The following is a 15,575-nucleotide window of genomic DNA, read 5'->3' as shown; positions in this document are numbered from 1 at the left end:
CAAAAGAAGCTACTCTGAAAGGCTAAATAGCAGGTTTTCAGCTAATGACCCTGCATCAGTTTGGACAGGCCTGCAAGACATCACAAACTACAGGAGACCACCCCTCCCCACTGAAGCAAACAAAGACCTGGCTGATGACCTCAACACCTTCCACTGCAGGTTTGAGAACAATATCTTCACACATTCCATCCCCCCCAGTCCACTGACTGCCCCATCACACCTTTGGGAACCCCTCTAACAACTCCTTCCAGCATTCAAGTTGCGCTCACAATTTGCAAAGAGGACGTACCTCAGCTCTTCCAGAGACAGAAAGCACCTGGCCCAGACGGGTCCATCACCGGCCTGAATGACTTAAGGCCTGTCGCTCTGACATCTGTCATCATGAAGACCTTTGAGCAGCTGGTATTAGCCCACCTAAACAATGTAACAGAGCAGCTGCTGGATCCCCTACAGTTTTCCTACCGAGAAAACTACACTACATTCTCCAACACCTTGATTGCTCAGGGCCATTTGTCCGGATTCTGTTTGTCGACTTCAGTTCGGCGTTTAATACAATAATTTTGAAAACTCAAAATTCCCAAAGCTCACTATACCCCCTGCCATCTGTCAGTTGATCACCAGCTTACTGATAGGCAGGGAACAACAGATGAGACTGAATGGGTTTACCTCCAGTATTCAGACAGTCAGCACTGGCACTCCTGAGGGATGTGTCCTTTCCCCAATTCTATTAAACTCTTGAAATTTGCAGATGATACTACACTCATTGGAGAAATATAAGATTTAGACGAGACTAAATATCAGCAAGAGGTTAAGCGGCATGTGCTATGATTCAGTCAGCACAACCTAAAGATAAACACACTCAAAACTGTGGAGATAATAGTGGACTTTAGGAAACACCCCTCAACACTACTCCATCTCACAATATCCGACAGCCCTGTGTCATCTGTGGAGACCTTCAAGTTTCTGGGAACTACCATTTCCCAAGACCTAAAATTCTAAAAAGGCCTAGCAAAGGATGTACGTCTACACCTATTAAGGAAGTCTGGTCTGCCACAGGAGCTGTTGATGCAGTTTTACACTGCAGACATTGAATCTGTCCTGTGCGCATCCATCGCCATTTGGTTTGGCACAGCAACAAGACAGAACAGGAACAGACTGCAGCAAACAGTTTAACCAGCAGAAAAAAAATCATTGGTGCTCCCCTGCCCACTCTCCAGGCCTTACAAGAACCAGAAACCGGGCAGGAAAAATCACTACTGACCCTTCACACCTCTTTCAGCTACTTCCTTCCTGGCAGGAGCTACAGAACTTTGTTCACCAAAACTACCAGACACAGGAACAGTTTCTTTCCCCAAGCAATCACCCTCATTATCAACTGACCTTAATTATATGACCTGCTTCATATCTATAATTACTGCATATATTATCTATAGAACAGTCAGTCATCACATCATCCCCATATGTTACACACTGTTACTGCTGTATTTTGTACAAATGTTTTAAAGTAACCTCTTTTTTCTTACAGACAATACTGCTATTTGCACTACTCTGCACTCTCACACAATGTACATTACTGATCTGTAATATACTTTGTATATTTTACTATTTAAAACTCATATTGCTTATATTGTCTTGTATTGTCTCGTATTGTCTATGTTGTCAAAAGATGTGTGTACTTTTGAGAGACACCAACAGCTGGAACCAAATTTCTTGTGTGTGATAATAAACCTGATTCTGAGATATTATATATATATATATATATATATATATATATATATATATATATATATATATATATATATATATATATATGGTCAGGGACAAATTACAAAATTATTGGGCAAAAGAACAAAATTATATTTATTATATTTATTTAAATAATGAGTTTGAATCTAATATAAAATATCAACTTGGTAAACCACACAGTCATTTTAAAAGACTTATTTATTTATTGAATGTATTCAAATAATAGTAATAGTAATGATTGTTTTTTTATTTATTTATTAACAAATAGGCATATACACTTGGGAACCCGATATTTTTGTCCGAATACTGCAGAATTGAATAGATAATAAACCATAAAGTGTGACACAAGTGTAATGTTTCCTGTTTTTAGAGAAATACAACAGTTCATGCTGATGTTCCCTGGTGGTCTAGTGGTTAGGATGCGGTGCTCTCACCGCTGCGGCCCGGGTTTGATCCCCGGTCAGGGAACCACCCCCAGCCACTTTCAGTGCCGTTCCCAAGCCCGGATGAATGGGGAGGGTTGCGTTAGGAAGAGCATCCAGCGTAAAAACAGCTGAAAGAAAGTTTTTTTACAACAGTTCATGCTGATAGAACAAAAACATACAGAAATGTGTCGTAGGTGTCATTTAAATCTCAGGTGTTCATTCCTTTTTTAATAAGTTATCAATTATCTCTCACACAGCACATCACTTCAGTAGGTACGACCCATTTCTAGAAAAACCTAGAAGAAAATATCTGACCAAAAAGTCATTGACAGACTCAAAGACACTTCAGATGAAAACACATACCCAGTAAGTAACTGTGACTGTGTTTAATGCCGATCTGAGTCATCAGACATAATGCCTACTACTTCATGATTTCTTGAAAGGTCCTTGGCACAGCTGCAGCAGGTAGCTTTTTAAATCCTAATTGTATTGATGGATGTTCAAGTTCATTTCTGTAGCGCTTTTCACAATGAACATTGTCTCAAAGCAGCTTTACAGAACTTAAAATTTAATGATGTTTCTTTATCCCTGATGATGAAGCCTGGGGCGACCGTGGCAAGGAAAAACTCCTTGAGAGGAACCAGACTCAAAAGAGGAACCCATCCTCATCTGGGTGACATCAAGAGTGTGATTATAAATCTTAAAACAATGAAAACACTGGAGAGTGAGAACCACCGTGAACACCACCGTAGTGTCAAATTATGATTAATGTCCTAATACAGTCAGTCGACCTTCTGGAACCAGGAGCTACTGAGCAACTCCTAAAATAGCTCAACATTTGCAATCATCATATATCCAACACCATCTTCTCCATGCCAGAGCCTTTAAACACTCAAAGGTCCAATGTCCAAACTCTACATGAAGTGGAAACCAAATGGCACTGGTACGTCTCTAGATGGTTCAGGATGTTTGCATGGTCAGCAGCTACTTCTTTGAAGGTTCATAATCTTCATGAGGTGGGAAACAACTGGAGCTGGTGCAACCTCAGGATGCCAGATGTGTCAGCTCACATCTGAACTTACACGCCATTCTGTCCTTTACTAAATCACACATTCTTTTCTTTTAGCTTTACTAGAACATGACTTCCAGGTTTTAAATTTCATGTTGAGAAAACAGGATGATTCTTTTGATGTAAAAAATAATAATAATTGTGGTTGTTTTCTGGCTTTAGATCAATTTGTATTGAATACTTCTGGGAAAAGAAGCTGCAGCTGTCCAGGAAGGATTTTATATGGCTTGTTGTTCATGTAAAGGAAGAACGGCATCTTTTTCACATTATCGTAAACAGCATCTAAAAAAAAAAAAACAGTATCACGTTCACTTCATCATGTTCAATCTAATTTCATTCGACTGTGGGTATGAATTTACGGCCCTGCTTTCTCAAGAAATGTGTCACTGAAATGAATTTTGACCTAAATAAGGAACTTTGAAGACAGCTGGATTCATGCTAACAGTCTATCATGGGAATTTCATCTGCTGAATGAAAGACGACGTCCATGTTACAAATATCCATGTTATACATAATCTCTCCTTCACTTAACTACAATACTGTAGACATTTCATCATACAAGATTATGGATAAATAACCAAATATCGAATTAAAATCAAATATATACAGAGAAATCGTACAATTGTAAAAAAAAAAAAAAAAAGTTTTTAAGGATTCTTTGAGATTCTATTCAAAAGAGGGTTTTCTTTTTCAGATGGAGTTCCAAGTAGAAACCTTTAGAAAGCTATGAACCCGGTGAAATTGTGGATAAATTGTGAATTTTTATAGCATCAAGGAAATTCTTTTTTTTTATTGATTTAAACAATATTAACATTCTTAAAATTGCTAAAAATAAATTCCTTGATCATTTTTCTTTGATTTATTATTAGCATAATTGTTTGTGAGGTAATTACTTCGACAATAAAATACACTTAAAGGTGTTTAAAAAAGGTTTTACTTGTATATTCTGTTCAGGTTATGCCATTTTATAATCAAGGTGATTATCAAAGCTGAATTAAACACAATAATATCCAAAAGAAAACATACAATCAGAACAGTAATCCATGGTCCTTTGATTTCATTAGCTATCATCCCAAACCCTGCATTAATGCTGCATTCGGCTCACAAGAGTGAAGTTTGTATTCAGATTTATGTATGTATTTTTGCGTTTGGCTAATCAGGCTACAAATAAACATAAAAACCTTTGCTAGCAACAATCTAGCCAGCTGAAATTAGTAATAAAGCATTTACATACAAAATAGAAAACTAAATTCAAAGTTTTTTGATGGAATGTTTAGTTATTACAGCTTCCTCCAGTAGTTTTGTTCTGATTGGCTGAGAGTAAGCCATATATGCTTACAAAAGGGACAGCTGAACTTCAGCACACATCTTGAAATCTCTTCTTCAGTCTCTAGAGGATTCCTACGTCTCTGTCTCTGTCTCTGTCTGTGTGATCAAGCTGCCTCCTGAGGGACAAACCATGACTCACCTGTCATCTAAAACCCAGCGAATCAGCAAGTCTCCCTGACTGCCATTAGCGTAATGTGATAGCAGTTAGCACACAATCATAGCCACTGAGGTTCGTAAGTCAGTTTCAGTTAAATCTGGGAAAACAAACCATGCGGGATTTGGGGAGATTTCATTTTATTGTATTGAGAGTTATATTGCGAATTGTACTACTAATAATAATGACGGAAAGCATCACTTCATGTTGGACTATTTGAAGTAATTAAAAAAAGGTCAGATAATTGTATAAGAAACATTATTATATAAAATCCAAATTGGGCTGAGACACAATTCACAATTTATGAGCCGAAACAAAAATTTGAACTCAAATTTAACCCAATGGTGGGGCTGGAATTTTGAAAGCACTTGGCCCAAATTTGGTCAGAATGTACCTCTGACCTTCTAAAATCAGTGTGCCAAAATGTACAACCTTTTACCAGATGGTTCAATGGGTTGCCATGGACAACCTAGCCAAGAGAAGAAGAAAAAGAAGAAGAAAAGGTGTTTTGGCCCCTAATGGCCGCAACAGAATTTCTCAGGAGCAGTACCCGTGTATCTGGGTAACTTACAATACCTCTTGGAGGACCACTGGCCGATTCGACTTTGTCCAATTAGTCAAGCGGGACCCTGTTAATCAGTAAATGAATATTGATTCATTTAGAACATGCTGAGGTATTGGCTGAGGTAATGAGGTCATTATAAGGGTAATAACAATGTATATGTCAGTCTATGCTGGCAAGCATGACATCACGATTACCATATCATCATACATTTGATGAGTCAGGTAAAGAACTGGGCAAGTCAAAGCCCCAACATGTTCGAATGTCTTATGGAAAACTATGGGGAATACACGGTTGGGTCGAAATCATGTAGCCACAGACTTCAGCCTCGATCCTCTCCTGATAATCATGTTCACATCATGTTCACATCGTCGACTGAATTGCCATTTGCTTGTTGCATGTGAAGACATTACTCAAGCCTGGATGCTGTCTTTATTTTTTGCTCAATGAAGTGTTTAAATGTGAGGTAACTGGGTGTTGAGTTATATAACAGCATTTGTGCTGCACTGTTCTCTTACTTGCTTCGTATAGCACTGTTTTCCATCGCATTCCTGCTCCGGGAGTCTTTGTCTCGAAATCCATTCTAATACATAAACTTCGCACATTTAAAACAAAGATCAAATTCCACAATAATAAATCGATTTCTACCAAACAGTCACACCAGATTCACCGTTCTCAAGGGTTTTTTTTTTTTGCACCATGAATAACATTATCTCATTTGTGAGTCCTATATTTTAATGAAGTTTTCACTTCCGCTGGTTGCAGGATTAAACTTGTGAAAACCATTTGTCCACCAGTGCAAATGATGACCTTTAGATAGCATATAAAGTGCAGAGTATGTTAGATTAGCTCAGGGTCTTGGTTCAAGAATCCATAAATATCGGATAATATTCATGAAGGAACTTTACTGGATGCAATTATAGCTATAAAAAGAAAAAAGAAAAATCTTTTTTGTTTTAATACGCAAAAAAATGCAAATTAATTCCAGAACAGCTGAAAAATATTGTGAAATGCTTTGTGCATCCGTTTGACCTGTTTACAAAATGAAGGCATACTAATGAAGGACTCGGGCAGTCAAGCAGAAATCTTTTTTTGGCTGGCGTGAATGCCAAGCTCTGCACACGAACAAAAACGCCTCGAAACCTCTGCACTTCAATATCTATTTACATTCAGCACGATCTAACAATAGGAGAAAATCCATTACTGACTCACACTGGGAAGTCGGCGCCTGCCTGGGAAAAGCATTCTGCAAACGAGACGCAGCAACCCACATGCACTTCAGGTGCTGGGTAATTAAAAACTTGACGGAGGTGTTTTACATTAACCGCCTCGATGAATTAGAGTGCGAGATAGAACAGAGGGTTCTCGGTGGATATGTAAAACCTGCTATTGTGCCAGACTTGGTGCCATTAATCATCCGGCGTCTAGGAGATGCTGTACTGGACTTCACACTCCAGGAGCATTAGATCATACAGGGTTTATCACATTTCCAATACGACTGGAGGGGATTTTATTACGACTGGGCCACTACATAAACATGTTCTTTCAGAAGTCCCTGCGCTATTACTTACAACACAACAAAAGCTATGTCGGGATGCCATTTGTGTTCTACTGACACTCTATATTAGGGATGTGCATCTCCATAACTGAACCGACACAGCCAACGACACGATACATTAAAGATACATATGAAGCAGCTATTGGTGCGATACGATTCACCCCCTATTACGATGCGATATACGATTTCCATTCAACACAATGTTATGCAGTTTAACATGGTACAAATAGTGTAATTGTTTTGGGTTCAGACAGACAACAAATCATCAATTTACCTAAATGCCCTCTGACTTCTAAAGCATGGCCATTTCACAAACAGTTAACTATAAAATTTCCTGTTCTGTCTCCAGGAAAATGCAAATCTACCTCTGCCATGTTAATCTGTATTCTATGTGACTCTCAGGAGGGTCTCCGTAGTGTTGTGATGCATCATATTCACGTAGCAGCAGCAGTGCTGAGAGAACGCACTCGAGAAATCAGTCTACATATAAAATATCGGTCACAATTTTTATTTTTTAAATAATAAAAGTATAATTACCGTATTTTTCGGACTATAAGCCGCTACTTTTTTTCCCACGTTTTGAACGGAAAAACGCACCTCACCTGTGTTCTGAGCTGCACGGCATCGGGAGAAAAAACTTCCATCGGGTGATTTTTAAACGCACGACGATGCCAAAAGAGAGATAGTTGTGAAAGGAAGGAGGAAGACAGTGAACAATGACTTTCTTGGTCGGCTACTGTTTAGATACAAGCCGTTGTAACGCGTTGGGGTGAAGGGAGAGCTCGCTTCTGGCATGCTATTCCCAAAATACCGCTATGCTCCTAAAGGAAGCGCAACCTATTTCACCCATTATACCGTGTGTAACGTGTCTTTTGTTAAAGCCTATGTAAAGTACATTAGTGTAGACTTATTTATGTTAAAAATAAAAATATTTGTAAAATTCAGTGCGGCTTATATATGGTTATTATTAATTACGGTACAGGGAAATAAATATATTTTATGCGCTAAAATGCAACTTTGATGTGCACTTTTTGAAATCAATGCATCACTAACTTTATGCTGATGCACTGATGCGAATCGGTGAATCTTAACATCCCTAGTATATTATAATGTAAATATACCGAATTGAAAGAAAAGGTCAAATGCACAGTGACCAGACAAACAAATGTCTGCCATAACATGCTCATGTTTATGCTAAATTCCTTAACACCCATAAATAATCATCAAACCCCACTTCAAAATCTATTATAATTCAGATGTATTATTGCATTAAGGTGTGAACCCATTCACCACCTGAAACATCTATTTTTTAGCCGTTTTCTCAGCACAATAACTCCTATGAAATAGTCTGAATGGTCAGATGTTTGAACAAGAAGTAGCATCATCCCAATATCCTGAAAATCTCAGGATTTTTATTTTTATTTTTAATTATATTGTGATGCTGATTAATGAGGACACTGAAGGTACAGACATGTTATGTAAATGATTTTTTGAATTATTGATGAAAGAAAATGTGCTGAAGAAAATCAATAGAATGTCCACAATGTCCTCATGCTATCAACATGCTATTAACGCTAGTTAAGGACATTACGTATTTTCTATGTCCATCCAAAAAAATAATAATCTGTGGATGCCTGGGGCGAAGTAAACATTAAATGCTTGCTTTATTAGATTCAGTGTTAAAAAATTATTTTGTAAAACACAAAATGCATTGAAAATCCAGTAAGAAAATAACAAGTTGATTCAAAAGGTCTGGACTAGCCCAAAACTTCACATCACAGACCGTTACAATCACCTCGTTTGGAAAACACAGCCCTGGACAGCACAACATTAGCCAGAGTTCAATAAATGAATGCTAATGTAGTGTTTAAATGCATGAGATAGCAGAACTTTTCCATTTGTACAAATCTAGTGTTGAGCAACAACACTCATTAAGCTGGCTACTGAGTCAGAAACCTTGATTTTATTACCCTGGCTTGTTTTAATCCTCATATATATTGCCTGCAAACAACACACACAGTGAAAAAGAGGCTTTATATTAACTATATTCCTACACATCAACAAATGGACTGATGCCAAATGGCAAATTATTAAGCTTTTAAGGGGGTTAACAACAAATCATTGTCTAGAAAATGAGAAAGAATTTAGCAAATGCACTCCTGAGAACCCCTGTGGTGCTTGTTTACTTTTGATGCAGCGAACCGGTGTGGGAAAAGCTAGTAAATTCACATAAATGTTTTTCTCGTGCACAAAAGCAGAGATCAGATCATCTTTAGTTCTTATTAACAATGTACCAATACTAAAGGTAGCTTCCAAATATGCGGGAAAATTCGTACAGAAATCCAGATAAAGGTGCCTTTTACCTGGTAGGCACTTTTACCTTAGGTTAGGAAGCTTGGGTCAGATGCCTGGAGCATAGAGGGTTAAGGGACTCAAGAGCTTGGCGATACAGGGGCCTTGAAAACCTTGACCTTCTGTTTAGTAATCCAGAGCCGTAATCACTGAGCTACCACTTCCCCTCAACAATTACACCCTTTTATAATGCATTTATGAGAACCCTCTGCCATATAAATATGAGGTGGTATCAAAAAGACTCGCTCTGTTTATAAGAAAGTAGTTTATTTATCTATGTTTACACACTATCACCTTAAAATCTAGTTCCCTTGCACACACAGCATTCCAGCTACTTCTGGAATGTGTCTTGGAAGTCTTCTGCGATTCGTGCTGAATCTCCGCAACGGTGTCAAATCCTTTGTTCTAACTTGCTGTCCGTGATGAAATGATGGCACTGGGGTATAAGCAAACAAGAGCTTTTCACAAGTAAGAGAGTGGAGATACTGAATCTCAGTAATCACAGCTACAACGTTCAGTATAACTGCAGAATTTGAGAGAAACATTCCTTTTATACAACAGTTCTATATGCAATACATTATTGTTGAGAAAATGGCATTTCAAACACAATATAGACAGATGCTATATTTATTTTTGCTCCACTATCAGAAGAGCTACAGGCACTTCAGAGGACACAGGTGGCTAATTGGAAACTCACACTGATTTGTCTATTCCTGTTAAAAAAAAAAAAAAAAGGATTTATTCCTAAAATATATTGTTTTCTATACCTGTAGATGAGGTCATTAACTCTGCTTTAGAACTGTTTTGAACTATTTCTAGAACTGGAATTTTAATAATGATCATAGATGATTGGAATTGTGCAATAGAATTATTAGACTGGGACTAGCAGTTTTACAAGAAGCATTTTTCTGCACCAAAAGTTGGATAAATGACAACTAATCAAGAATTAATTCTGTCAGTTAGAAATAAAACCTACATACAACTGAAACTAAAACCCTTCTAATTCTTAAACTGATCAATATCAACCTAAAGCATGACATATGGTTGACCCCCAACCCACAGGATCACGTTTCATCCCTGAGTGATCCTCTGCACATGGTTTAAAAGATGGTTTGGTTTCCTTCTCGAAACTTGACCATTAGCAGAAGTACACAGAAGGTGTGTTTGACAGGGAAAAATAAACAAACCGTGCAGAACTCTTCAGGTGTCCCTGGAAAGAAATCTAATGACCACCAAGAAAAGGTTACAATGAATTGAAAAAAATTTCAATTACCGGTTCTGAGACCGAAAAAATACTCACATCCTCATGTTTTAAAAGACTCTGGGAAAAGTTAAAGTTCTGACTGCACCTTTTTTTACTCAAGTTAAAGTAAAGAAGTTTGGGCTCTGACACGTACTTAAGTAAAAATTTGTCATTACTACTACCTGTTTTAGTGTCATGCCGGAAACTGAACATTAAATCATATTAATATATTAATATAAAAACATTTTAAATGCTGCTACCTAATGAAATTATCCATGTTTACATCACTGACTTTCTCTGTCTCATCCTCGTTTTACTTATTGCTGCCTTCTGCCGTGCTCATTATTAGCTTCGTAGTCTAGTCTGCATCTGTGGTGTGTGTTAGAGCCAAGAAATGATACACCAGTGGTGGATTGAAAAAGCCGGCGCACAATAAGATGAAAAAATATTGATCATGTCCCCAAATAGATTCAAACTAAAGTAACGATTCTGGTTTGACAATGCAAGAAGTGGAAAATACTGATATTTGTGTAAAAAAATTAATGAGTTAAAGTAAAAAGTTGTCGGAAAAATAAATAGTGAAATAAAGTGCGGACTCCAGAAAAACGAATTTGTACTTTGTTACTCCCCGTCTCTGGACCGGTTTCTAGGTTGGTCACTACTTCACTAAACTGTTTACCAAAGCGTTCTAATCTGCATTCCTGTTTCGAGTTGCAAAGGAGCAGAAAATTGCTGGTTAATTTCTGGAAAATTTCCAGAAACTTCCATGGGAACCTTATTTTGGGAATTTTTTGAAATATTCCAAGTCTAAACCTTATCAGGAATATATAAGAATTGTTTGGGGAATTAATTGGAAATTTTGGGAAATTTGTAAAAACTTTCATATACAATCATAAATCTAAACATTTTGTTTGGTCATGAGGTGATGCATGCAAAATAATAGAGATTTTAAAAATTACATATTTTGACTTTGATTTAATTGTTAGTAGAATTTTTTTCCACAGTAGCTTACACAGAGCACAAGGAAGTTTTCAACATAGATTTATGTAATATTTATGTAATTTACATAAATACTTACCAAGATGGACATTTTTTTTGGCATTATTTTGTGTGCAGGAGTCAATAAATTCTGTGTTACTGCATGTTACTGTATATCTAAGATTATCCTGCAAGATATATTATTAACTACATTTAAATTCCCTATAATATGCTAAAATGTAATTTTGGAAATTCCAAGTTTATTCCAAAGTTTACAGTCTTTAAATGTCCTGGAATTTTGCAACCCTGATTTCTGTACACCCAGATTATGATGTTAGATTCCTGCTAGAACTCTTTCTGGAGTTAAAATGAGTTAAATCTGGTGTTCTCCGAGCAAAAAACACAGTGACACAGTGTAGGCCAGTGAATCTCCAGGGTTCTGCTCCAGAAAGCAGGATTTCTGATTTAGCCCGATTAATGTATGTAAATCAAGATTAGCCAAAATCTAGAGATTTGTCTTCCCGAAACAAGGATTAAACCATCCTTGAAAACGTATGCTCTGATATTAAGGTGCAAAACCCTCTACAGTATTCAAGCACTCACAATCCAAACGTAGGTTTAACTAGCAGGTGTATGACGAGATTTCATGCTACGAGATCTCGTGATATTAAAACGTTATGTTGGGACTGTGATAAAATTTCTCGTGAGGGTTAAATTGACGCTTGCGGCGCTCTAAAATCGTTTGCGTGACAGCGTTTTGTTTATCCAGTGGAAAGAGGGGGAAATCGTGACAGACAATGCTTTTGGATCTCACCTTCCACACTCAAGCACCAGAGCCACGACAAAACCGAACGACAGAGACGTTTTCATTGGTTCTCACTGCAGCTGATTCCGTATGAAGCCATTTTCTCTAGTGAGAAATCTGGAATTGGTAGAGAGAAAACTGCTCTATACACTATATCCTTTACTGGCTCCACTTTCCAATCCATAGCTTTCCGTCCCTGCTACCTCTGTTCCAAGTGAGCGTGTCTTTTAAGCTGCAGCAGACACAGTTCCTGCCTGAAGGAACACACAGGCATATTTATGTTCTTGAAAAAAGAACTTGACAATATTTTAGGCTGTGTCTCTTAGCGCTGTTTTATGCTTTTAGAAATATTTGGTGAATTGCACGCACTTTTCATGAGAGAACTACTTTCATTATGGCTGCTATTCTTGTTTGCAAACTCATTTGTGTTTTTTTTTATGTCCAATTTGTGGACCGGAAGTCCAAAGATCTTGTGTGAAAACACAGAGGAGAAGCCAGTCAGATGAACGTGTGGCAAAACATTTAACATATTTTGCTTTTACCGCATAATAAAAGTAGAAGTGAGGTGACGTTCGCTACAAGTTGATTTCAAAATGCACTTGAATTGTTTTTGTGACTTTCAGTCGAACAAATAAAAATGTTCTTGAAAAATTGTGTGTAAAAATCACGCCCCGTCTCTTTCTCGTGAACCCAATCTCGTGTCTCGTCTCGTCTCGTGAGCCAAGAAACGAACACAGAAGCATTAGCTATCAGAAAAAAAGACTGTAATAAACTACTCCTTACACAAACCTACTGATCTCCTACAGAAAATATTGTCACTGCTAAAGGATTTAAAGTTCAGTGTAAACATGCACAATCCTGACCTATACGGAGCTCTGCTTTCTCAAATCATTTATTAATCAATAAATAAATACATTAACACTGCATTTGGCAACGTCAACAATGAATTTAAATGTAAGTCTTGATGCTAAAAGTGACCCGTGGTCTCTTTACAGAGTTCCTTTCCATTAGAGACCGCTCGCTGCTGCTAAAGATGGTTCCACATGGATCCTTGAAGGTTCTAAACAGGGTTCCACTTATAAATCATATTGATGAGATTTGGACTGTAATTAACATAATAAGTCTGATATAATGACTACAGTTGCCATGAACAGTTTTTTTGCATTCAGGTGTCCATCACTGAACATTTGATAACCTCAACAGTGATGGAATTGTAATGAAAAGACATTGTTTATACACACACGAGTCTGTTTCCTCTCAAGGTTTCTTCCTTTTACCACCTCATGAAGTTTTTCCCCATTCTTTTAATCCAATCCTTGATGTTTTGCCATCGAAACCAGATGATGCACGTATTGTACAGAACCGAGCGTCATACTCATAACGTTTCTCTAAACGTGTGTCAAGTAACCGTGCCTGGTTTCTGCAAGCTTCTGTAGCTAAGAGGACAGCAAATATAAGTCAATCCCTATTTCTCAGATATTGGTGGAATTATTCACAAGACATGACCTTCAACCAAAAAAAAATCCTCACAAATGTTTCTCTCACAGTCCTAATGATTGTATATTTCTCAATATATATATATAAATATATTATTTTTTACTTATAAAATAGCATTACATCCACACAGTTGAAGTCTCTGATTCAATCCTGAGCTTGAGTTTTTATCAGTTTGGTGTTTCACATGTTCTCCTTTCATCCGTCTAGGTTTTTTGGATTCTCCGGTTTCGTTTCACCTCTCAAAAACGTGCTGGGTGTAAACCCAGAGTGTTGGACCTCACGTCACGTGCCACTTGGGTGTCATCCCAACTCACAGCTGACGTTCCCGGGACGGGTTCTGTATCCGCATGTGAGTCAAGCAGCGACTGAACATGAACGAATGATGAAGAATGAAAAGAGGTTATTCAGTGGTTCTTTAGGTGGTTTCTCTGATTGATGGTTCTAGCATTGTAAATATTCTACATGTGATGTAGGTTTTTCTTGATTATTAAATGCTTTTCCTTACTGGAGAACACCAAGGAACTGTTCTGAAGGCCATATTTAACCGTGTGTAGACGGTGGGAAGAAATATTTGAAATAAAAAAATTGAAAAAAGTAAAATATTGAACATTTCAGGTGAGAAATGGAGGTGAAATCTTCCATGGAGACAGGTGTGTGTGTGTGTGTGTGTGTGTGTGTGTGTGTGTGATCTTCCTTAGTCTCAAAGGGGAAGCTCCCTGGGAAAACATGCTCGTCTCTAACATGCAAATTTCCACTTAGGAACTGAGAAACCCAAATTTGCTGCAGGCTCGTGCATGAAGCTCCTTCCCTCACCTCTCTACACGAACCATGCGAGCTCGTGCACACGCCGATCGGACGATCACGGAAACGAGAACACACGCGAAGCGCGCGACGCACAATGGCAGGTTGCAAAGAGGCGCGACACGACGCTCGAGCCATTCCGTCCCTCCGCAAGCTCGCGGCTTATCTCATCTCGTCTCATCTTATCTCATCTCTTTGAACTTACCGCGCTATTGCTGTGTCCTTACACTCCGGCCAGAATGCACAATCCATCAAAGGAGAAAATAAGGACTACTCCATGGTGCTTTTCGGTGCTACAGTGTTTCCTCCGAGTCTCAGCTCGGTGATTAGACTCAGTGCTGAACGCTAGAGGAGCTGATATTCACACACGCGCGCGCACACACACACAAGCACGAGGAGAGAGGGTGTGTGTGTGTGTGTGTGTGTGAGAGGAGAGCGCCCACACACACACACACACACACTTTTCAGTGAAGTAGAACATCCCTGCGATGCCCTTCGAGATGAAAAATCACCATGCATCAGTTACAGCGTCATTTTTATCCCATTATTTGTACTTTTGATTGGCGCATTTGGCACCTGCACGCGCGTGGGTTGGTTCTTCTCCAGTCCAGAGAGCAGTTCGTGACTGCAAACCAAACGCTGGGTTTTAGATCACACTCCTGTGCAACTTGCATGGCGACTTGCTGCATTAGATTAGTAGCCCAATGCATATTTTTTAAATTGGTGCATGCATCATGTGATCATTTCGGCACGAGATAAATGTTTTCTGGTTTCCTCCAATATTTCAATATAATATTCTTCCAGTATGTCTCAAAAGTGCATCTGTATTATGTTCCATTAAGATCATTTAAAGTTTTATTTTGGACTTTGGCAAAGTGCTACAATGTAAGATGTGCAGAAACTTCAGAGGTTAATGAGATCAGACTGATCCGTAGGCTGCTGATTTAGTCTGGTTTAATTAATGAGGCAGTCTGGAGGTCTGTAAGGGGTGCAAATCAGAATAAAAGTTACAACAAAACCAGTATTGAGTTGACACCTTAAACTAAAACAAATGAT

The 15,575-nt window shown here is 38.2% G+C and overlaps 1 protein-coding gene across 1 annotated transcript in view; it reads right to left on the bottom strand.

Annotated features, from left to right (window-relative positions):
* plppr1 (phospholipid phosphatase related 1) overlaps positions 1-14,926 on the bottom strand; it is a 42,283-nt gene extending 27,357 nt beyond the window's left edge. Inside the window, exon 1 of the mRNA XM_046860393.1 lies at positions 14,725-14,926. The gene's annotated coding sequence lies outside the window, so the exon portion shown is untranslated. The remainder of the gene's footprint in view (positions 1-14,724) is intronic.
* Positions 14,927-15,575: the final 649 nt, after the last annotated feature.

Source organism: Silurus meridionalis, chromosome 11 (assembly GCF_014805685.1).
Source record: "Silurus meridionalis isolate SWU-2019-XX chromosome 11, ASM1480568v1, whole genome shotgun sequence".
NCBI lineage: Eukaryota > Metazoa > Chordata > Actinopteri > Siluriformes > Siluridae > Silurus > Silurus meridionalis.
This window is presented reverse-complemented; position numbering and strand designations above follow the sequence as displayed.